General features: G+C 43.0%; 1 pseudogene; it reads left to right on the forward strand.

Annotated features, from left to right (window-relative positions):
• The first annotated feature begins 5,373 nt into the window (after positions 1–5,373).
• Positions 5,374–7,683, forward strand: LOC132668556 (disintegrin and metalloproteinase domain-containing protein 21-like; annotated as a pseudogene).
• Positions 7,684–9,496: the final 1,813 nt, after the last annotated feature.

Genomic DNA, 9,496 nt, shown 5'->3' on the forward strand with positions numbered 1-9,496 from the left:
GGAATCTAAGCGATCAGCAGGATAAGGTGAGCCCAGCGTCCTCCTATGCCGCCATCTTCCCCTCTCTCCCCAAATAGGAATATTTTTAATAGAAATTGAAAATAAAAATGAAGTTTTTCTCTTTATGCATTTAAGAAAAAGAAAATAAATGAAAAAGTGAAAAAAATGAAAAAGAAAGAAAAATAAAGGAAATTGTTTGAAAATTTGAAAAGGTGAATACATTGAAGTAGACTAAACTAACATGATGGAAGTAAAGTAGAATTTGAAAAAAATTATACAAAATTAAAAAATACAGTGATAAAAATTAAAGAAAGTTTTAATAAAAATTGAAAATAAAAATGAATTTTCTCCTGTATTCAAGAAAAATAAGTGAAAAAGAGGAAAAGAAAGAAGAAAAAGAACAAAGAAACTTGAATAGATGAACCTGCTAACAGATTGAAGTAGGACTGAAATTGCTTCGTTTTCCCCTAGAAGTCATCTGTGTAGCTCTTTATAGTCCTTAAACTAAGTCAGAGGTGACACATGTGTTCTTGAAGAGCAAAGCTGGCCCAGTTGGGCAGGCCTCAGTGTAACAGCTCGGCTCTCCACTAGATGGCGCTGCTAGCCTACTGGGGTGGATTGTTGCAGAGCTTTTAGGTGCCTATGCACATGCGTGGGAGCGGTGAAAATGGCGCCACCCAGCTACCCCGTCTGTTTTCCCAGATCAACAATCACGCAACTGTCCTCTGTCATCAGCTCTCATCTACTTCCCGCTTTTTCACTCTCCATGACCAGGCCCCAGGCAATACATCTCTCCTGAGTTTTGTCTCAGATGCAACTGTTTTCCCCAGCCCCTTACTTCTGAAGGACTGCAGCTATGACCCTTTCTACTCCTCTGTGGAAGGGTCTCACTGAGCAATGACCCAACAAGCAATGGCCAAATGTCAGCTGCACCCTGGAATGTCCGTTGGAGCCTGTTGTTGCCAGTGCCCTGAGACTACAGCCAGGTGTCAGCCGCCCCAGAAAATGTTTGTGAGACAGTGTAGCAGCAGTGTTTCAGGGATTATGGAAAATCACAACATACATCTGGCACCAGGATTCACCCTTAATGACTTTGCCCCAGCACCAGCGAATGTGGCTGCCTTCTGGCGTCTGCTGGGACCAGGCGGCTTCAACAGTCTCTACCTAATGCCCTTAAAGCAGTGGCCTCCCCATGTGGCCCAAGAACCTGGACCCCACTCTGTTCCTGGGGATTCGCCCTTCCCACCAGAGCACCGTCAGGTATCAAGCTGCAGAGTTGCAGCCTTTGCACTCCCCTTGTTTACAGTCTTAACAGAATTTAAACCCTCTCCTTTATCCTTTCTCCCTTTTTAGTTTAGTCCCTGCAGCTGTTTCCAATTTTCCACTTTCTCTCCATCTGCTTTTGGGCAGGGGTGCTTTTCCCATATTCTAACACCCTCCCCAGTCTCCATCCTCTCTCCACCCACAAAACCGGTTCCCTACCTCTGTGGCTTCTCACTCCCCAAATTCTCCTCTTGGCTCCACATACCTGGTGAATTCTGTGGTTCAGGTTGTGCAGATTGTTGTGTGAATCCTCCAATGAGTTTTCTAGCCCATTTTTTAATTAGAGTAGATGGATTTGGAATCAAATTTTATGGTCTATATATAGAAAAAAAATATGAAAGACTCCACCGACAAAAAGCTGCTTGAAATGATACATTAATTCAGTAAAGTCACAGGACACAAAGTCAACATACAGAAATTTGTTGCATTTGTATACATGAGAAAGAGAAATCAAGGAAATGATCCCATTTACAATTACACCAAAAACCATAAGATACCTAGGAATAAACCTAACTAAAGTAGTAAAAGATCTTAACTGTGAAAACTATAGAACACTGATGAAATAAATTGAAGAAGACACAAAGAAATGGAAAAATATTCCATGCTTATATATTGGAAGAACAAAAATTGTTAAAATGTCTTTACCACCCCAAATCAACCTACAAATTCAATGAAATCCCTATCAAAATAATACCAGCATTCTTTACAGAGCTAGAACAAATAACTCTATTATTATCATGGAACCACAAAAGACCCCAAATACAAAAACAAACAAACAAAACAATAACAACAGACCCTCAAAACTAGAGGTATTACAAACCTGGATTTCAAGCAATATTACAAAACTATAGTTATCACTGACACAAAAACAGACACATAGATCAATGGAACAGATTAGAAAACCCTGAAATGGACCCACAACCATATGATCAACTCATCTTTGACAAAACAAGAAAGAATATCCAATGGGAAAAAAAAAACACAGTCCCTTTGACAAACGGTGTTGGGAAAACTGGACATGACATGCAGAAACATTTTTTCCTTCCTTAATAAAGGATCACTTTCTTATACCATACACAAATGTAAATTCAAAATGGATGAAAGGCCTAAAGTGATACAGGAAACCATCAAATCCTACAGAAGAAAACCAGGAGCAAACTCTTTGACCTTGGCCACAGAAGCTTCTTCCTACTTGTGTCTCCAAAGGCAAGGGAAAAACAAAAGAAAACTTGAACTATTGGGTTCTTGTCAAGATGAACAGCATCTGCACAATAAAGGAAACAATCAACCAAACTAAAAGGGAACCAATGAAAGGGGAGAAGATATCTGAAAATGACATATCTCATAAAGGGTTAGTATCCAAATTCTATAAAGAACTTTTCAAAGTCAACACCTAAAAAAACAATCCACTAAAGAAATGGGTAGAAGACATGAACAGTTTTCCAAAGAAGATATCCAGATATCCTACAGACACATAAAAAGAAGCTCAATATTGTTCATCATCAGGTAGATACAAATCAAAACCACACTGAAATATCACCTCACACCTGTCAAAATGGCTAAAATTAACAACACAAGAAAGAAAAGATGTTGGTGAGGATGTGGAGAAAGGGGAAACATTTTGCACTGTTGGTGGGAATGCAAACTGTTGCAGGCACTCAGGAAAACAGTGTGGAGATTCCTCAAAAAAATTAAAAATAGAACTATTCTATGATGGAGCAATTGCATTACTAGGTATTTATCCGAAGGATATCAAAATGCTGATTCAAAGGGGCACATGCACCGCAATGTTTATAGCAGTGCTATCAACAGTAGATGAAAGAGCCCAAATATCCATCAACAGATAAATGGATAAAGATATATACAATGAAATATTACTCAGCCATCAAAAAGAATGAAATATTGCCACTTGCAACAGTGTGGATGGAACTAGAGTGTATTAAGATAGGTAAAATAGGTCAGTCAGAAAAAGTTAAATATCATATGATTTCACTCATATGTGGAATCTAAGAAACACAATACATGAACATAGGGGAAGGGAAATAAGATAAAAACAGAGAGGGAGGACACCAGAAGAGACTCTTAAATACATAGAACAAACTGTGGGTGGGGGAGTGGGCTAAATGGGAGATGGGCATTAAGGAAGGCACTTGTTGAGATGAGAACTGGGTGTTATGTGTACCTAATGAATCACTAAATTCTGCCCCTGAAACCAATACTATAGTGTATGTTAACAAGCTTGAACTTAAATTAGAAAATAATACAACAAAATTAAATACATAATACATATATGCATAAAACGAACTTTTGGGGCTACCTCAAAATAACAAGCTTCTGCACAGTGAAGGAAACAATGCACAAAACTAAAAAGCAACCCACAGAAGGGGAGAAGATATTTGTAAATGACATATCCTTAGGTTTAGTATTCAAAACATGTTAAAACTTTTTAATTTTTTAACATTTTTATTATTTTTGAGAGAGAGAGAGGGAGAGAGAGAGAGAGAGAGAGAGAGAGAGCATGAGCAGGGGAGGGGAAGGGGGAGAGGGAGACTCAGAATCAGAAGCAGGCCCCAGGCTGTAAGCTGTCAGCACAGATCCCAACATGGGCCTCAAACCCACCAACCATGAGATCATGACCTGAGCTGAAGTCAGAAGCTTAACAGACTAAGCCAGCCAGGTGCCCCTGTAAATGCTTTTTATAAATTATTTTCACATTATCAGTAGACAGTGTGTCAATGCAGTTCAGCATACTGCCATGTGAGAAGAAAAAATCGTGTCTTCCACTTGTGTATTGTGGTAATATCTCACTGAACATGAGACCCACCCTCTTCACAAAAATTTAATCGTGCACTACAGTATTGTTAATTACAGGTGTAATGTTGTGGAGAAGCCCTCAAGAACTTAATCATCTTGCACAACAGAAAATCATACCTCTTGAGATCTACTCCTCATTGTCCCTCCCTGCAAGCCCCTGGCAACTAGCATTGCACTCTGTTTTATTGGTATCGAAACCCAAATTCAGCTGCCTATTGATGGAAAAGGCAATGTTCAAAGTTTTAGTTTTGGTGGGAAAGGAATTTGATCTTTGTTCAGGAGGACAGCCACCTAGAAAAATGCACTCTTCTCCAAAAGCCAACTCTGAGGTTTCTGCCTGATACAGGGGTCTTTAAAGGAGTAGAGGGTACTTAAACAAGGAGTGCCATGGTTGTTACCATCTTTTGATCATCAGCAGACTCCATGGTTCAAGCTGCCAAAGTTACCTCAACTCCCCTGTATCTCCAGCTGAGGAGGGAACCACACATGCATGGGACGAGACTGCCAGAGGTAGTAAAGAACCACAATAAGGGATTAGAAAGAAAAACCCTTGGGGTTCACACATGGTCAGCAGTAGTTTCTGTTATCACCAGCTGGCATAAGAAAAAAACATTATACAACCTTGTAGTTCACCAATCATCACATGGAATACTGGGAAATGTGTTCCTCAGTAAGCTGAGACAAAGCTTCAGAGCAAAAACCAAAAGGATCGAATGGCTTGCAAACTAATAGCCATCCAGAATAAAACATGTAAAATTACAAATCGATTTTTTGAAACACCTATAAAAGTAAAATTGACAATGTCTACCTCCACATCCCAAGGAAGTAGGAAGCAGTGTTCTCCATAATGAGGAAAAGTAGTAATCCTTAGAAAGTGACCCAGAAGTACCACAGGACATGGAATTGGTGGAGAAGTTCAGGGTGTTATAATTGCATATCCCATATCCAAGTAGCTGGAGGAAAGATGAAATGTGTTGAATAGAGCCATGTCTCTGGGTCCAAGTCCCTATGGATGTCCATGTGAGCACTCTTGAACTGGCCCACCTGCCTCTCCCATATTACCCCAGCTGAACTGATATGCAGTGTCACCCAAGGTCACACACTGTGACTGTTACCTAACCCCACAGGTGGACCCCAGGAGTAGGGTGCTGGTTTCCCGGCACAGCCCTACGTTTTGTCAGATGGTCTAGACCTGGCCTTGCTGAGGATCCTCCATTTATCCATTCTCACTGGCAGATGTCCCTGAGCAGGGGCATGAGGCTGGCAAAGGGCCAGGTCACCCTGAGGGTGTCCCTCTTGCTTTTTGCACTCTGGGCAGTGCTGGCTTCTGTCCAGGGTTCTCAAGGTCGTCCCTCATGGCGCTACATCTCTTCTGAGGTGGTAATTCCCAAGAAGGAGCTGCTCCATGACGAGGGCATTCAGATGCCTGGTTGCCTGTCCTATAGCCTGCGTTTTAGAGGCAAAGGCACGTTATCTACCTGAGGAGCAAGAAACTGTTTTGGCCCAGAAACCTGCTGATGATGACTCAGGATGATCAGGGAGCCTTGCAGATGGACTACCCCTTCATCCCTACAGACTGTTACTACCTCAGCTACCTGGAGGAGATTCCTCTTTCCATGTTCACCATGGACACATGCTATGGGGGCCTTGAAGGTATCATGAATTTGGATGACCTTGCCTATGAAATCAGACCCTCAGCAATTCCCAACGGTTTGAACACGTTGTTTCTCAGATAGTGGCAGACACCAATGCAATGGGACCTACTTATAACCTGGAATATAAGGAGGATAGGGACCCCCTGTTCTCTCAAGCAATTTTCAGTGCAGCCCCCCAGGATCTCTAGTAAGTTGTATTCATCCCATCACGGAATTTTGAAAGGACTTGTTCTCAGTTCCAAAACAATATATAGTATGGTCAACAACGTGCAAAATGTGCCCAATTCCTGATAAAGCTAGTTAGCTTAATTGACTTAGTGTTTCATGGAATTTATATAAGTTACTATATTGGTTTCATGATAACTTATAGTAAGAGAGATCCAGCTAACTTGGGCAATTATGTATTGCATCAGAGTCCTTTTTTTCGATATTATGAATCAAAGTATTTTCAAATTCTTAAACCACATTCAACTTAATTGCGATTTGAGATGGATCCCATGAAGTTAATTTCAGCCCAGTTGTATATTCCATATGCTATCCACAAAGCTACATCATGATGGGTTATTTAGGCAGACATTATTTACTCTTGTCTGTCATAGCAACACATCAGATTGCAAGAAATACTGATTTGTGGCTTGACACTGATGAATGTGCTTGCCAAAAAAGGCCCAACTGCATTAGGACCTGATTCCCTGGTATAACTGAAGCTTTCAGTAACTGTTCCTTCCTTCATATGCAGCACATATGAATGGCGGATTAGGCAAGTGCATGTTCAACACCGAAGTGGTACATTTAAATAAAAGCCTGACCCACTATCATCGTGGAAACTACATAGCAGATCCAGGCAAGCAATAGGACTGTGGCTCCTTCAAGTGGTGCTACAGCAATCTCTGCTGTACAAGTGATTGCATCTTAACCCCCGGAAACAAATATAATACAGGCAGATGCTGTACATACTGCACCTATTCCGATGCTGGGACACTCTGCAGACCAATCCAAAATATATGTGATCTTCCAGAGTCCTGACGTGGGGTGTCCTTGGCATGCCCTGTTGATTTCTATAAGCAAGATGGAACCCTATGTATTGAAGAGGGCTGCTGCTATCGTGAAAATTGCACTGGCCACACTATGCATTGCCAAGAAATCGTTGGCAAAAATGCTGTGAAAGGTGAAGATATCTGCTATATCATAAATCAAAAAAGCAGCCAATATGGACACTGCAGAAGACCCTGGGGAATTCAACACTGAGCCCCGTTCCCACACAGACGTGCCATGTGGAAGGCTGCAGTGTAGTAATGTCACACATCTCCCTCAGCTGCAAGAGCATGTTGGATTCCATCCATCTGAGATCTCAGGGTTGTGGTGTTTGGGGCTGGATTCACATCATAGCACAGGAACAATCAAGATTGGTCATGTGAGAACTAGTACTTCCTGTGCTCCTGGAAAGTTCTGTCAGGATACCTACAGCACTGGCAGTGTGGCTAAGCTGAATTATGACTTTATCCTGGAGAAATGCAGTCACAGAGGGATGTGCAACAATAACAGGAACTGCCATTGCCACGTAGGCTAGCATCCTCCATGGTGCACTGGACGAGGCACTGGTGGGAGCACAGACTGTGGACCCCTCCAAGAAGAATGCAGTCAGACAGGCAAATTCATGGATCCGTTGTATATCTCAGAGTGGTTTTTGGTCACATTTATGCCATAATAGCTGCATTCCTTGTGGCATCACCACAAATGTCAGAACTATCAACACTGAGAAAATTAAGGAAGTGATTGTTGGTGAAGGCAATCCATAATTCAGCCTCCAGACCGCTGGACAGCTATAGGCAATACATCTGGCTTATCTGTGAAAATACAGTAATGAGGCCACACAGCTGACATCCACATCTCTGGGCGTCTGCATGAGACACAGGGGTCCCCAGCATATCATGGCTCTGACACCAGGTCTCTGATGGGTCATTGACCAGCACTCTGAAATGAAACTTGAAAAATGCATGGCTGTGTCCTATATATATTTTTGTAAGCCTGTAAGTGCCCAAACTGAGCCCAAGACTATGTGCAGAGTACCTGAGTCAGCAGCTGTGTCTTGAGCTTAGGTGTCTGGTCCCAGAAATAAGACAAGTTGCCACAAGCTACTTTATGGACAAATTCATGAGTTTTCTCCAGAACTGTGCTCTTGCACACTGAGCTTTCTCTCATTCTCCAGGTAATCTCTCCTTCCCTGGTCCCTATGTGGGTTCAAGGTGATGGAGGGCTACCACCCACCTATACTGTCTGTCCCACACTGGGGTGTCTGTGGGCCGTGAGGGAAGGTAACATAATTTTGATCCCACCCAGTGAAAGCTGTGTTACCCTGGAGAGCAAATTTCCAAATGTGGGAGACTGAGACCATGAAGCTGAAAGGAGCACCCAATGAAATGAATCAGAAAGGTAGGCACAAGTGCCTATGGATTACTCTGGCATCCAGAGGAAACCCAGTGAATGTGAATCCCTGCTCCCTTTCTTTTGCCTACTTTTCAGTGAGTTTAACCTTAGATAGGGATCTGCCTAGGATTCCCACTTTGCTTTTCCAAGTGCCTTCTAGAATAACCACACAGAGGTGAGCCTGTGAAAAGTTAGGGAATTCAGCCCTATCCACTCCCAAGCAATCAGGTACTTGCTACCCTGTTTTCTATGTCCTGATCACTGGGAATGTGGGGTGGAGGCCTGCCTTCCCTGGGTCCTTGTGCCCCCTTGCTTCTGAGCTCTGTAAGTCATAAATACTGTGCCTCCACTTCCTTTGTTGGGGGTGTACTGAAATCCCAACTTTAGTCAGAAGGGCCATGTGTATCTCATGTACCCAGGGTGGGAGTTCAATGCCTAGGGAGCCACCTATCAAAGCCCTGTGATTGGCACTTGCCTCTTCCTTTAGCAGGTCAGAATCTACATGTTCTTTTTTTTTTTAATTTGTTTAACGTTTTTATTTATTTTTGAGACAGAGAGAGACAGAGCATGAACGGGGGAGGGACAGAGAGAGAGGGAGACACAGAATCAGAAGCAGGCTCCAGGCTCTGAGCCATCAGCCCAGAGCCCGACGTGGGGCTCGAACTCACGGACCGTGAGATCGTGACCTGAGCTGAAGTCAGACGCTCAACCGACTGAGCCACCCAGGCGCCCCAAGAATCTACATGTTCTTAATTCAGTCCCCAAGGATGGGATTGGGAGCCTAGCTGGTGCTCCCCTACAATGCCTTACAGATAAGAATGGCTCACTCATTATTCACCCTCAACTCTCAGATGCTGTGGGAAGGAGCTGGTGCTTCTGATGATCTGTAGCTTTGCTTTGGAATGACGCCAGGTGTTGCCAGAAACCCCCACCCTAAATTATCAATGCCATAAAAGGTGACACTCCCTACAGAGACCAATAAGCAGGCAAAAGTCTGGGGTCCAGGGGTATGCATTTCCTATTCATCTCCAAATGAGATATTGCTGGACAACAAGTAACTCTGTGTTCCTAGATTAGTGTTAAAGAAGACGCCAGCTGCTGGGTGCACTGTGGTGCAGCCAGCACTGTGGTGTTGTGCTTGGTTAGCTAGCAACAGAGACAACTCCACCAGAAGCATCATGGTATCCTGGGTAGAGGTCATGGCCAAGGCAAGATCCCCCTAGTGGCTGCAATCCTCATTGCTGTCGCCAATGGCTCCCCACTTGTAGGTGTTGAGT

The sequence above is a fragment of the Panthera onca genome, chromosome B3 (assembly GCF_046562875.1).
Source record: "Panthera onca isolate mPanOnc1 chromosome B3, mPanOnc1 haplotype 2, whole genome shotgun sequence".
In the NCBI taxonomy this organism is placed as follows: domain Eukaryota; kingdom Metazoa; phylum Chordata; class Mammalia; order Carnivora; family Felidae; genus Panthera; species Panthera onca.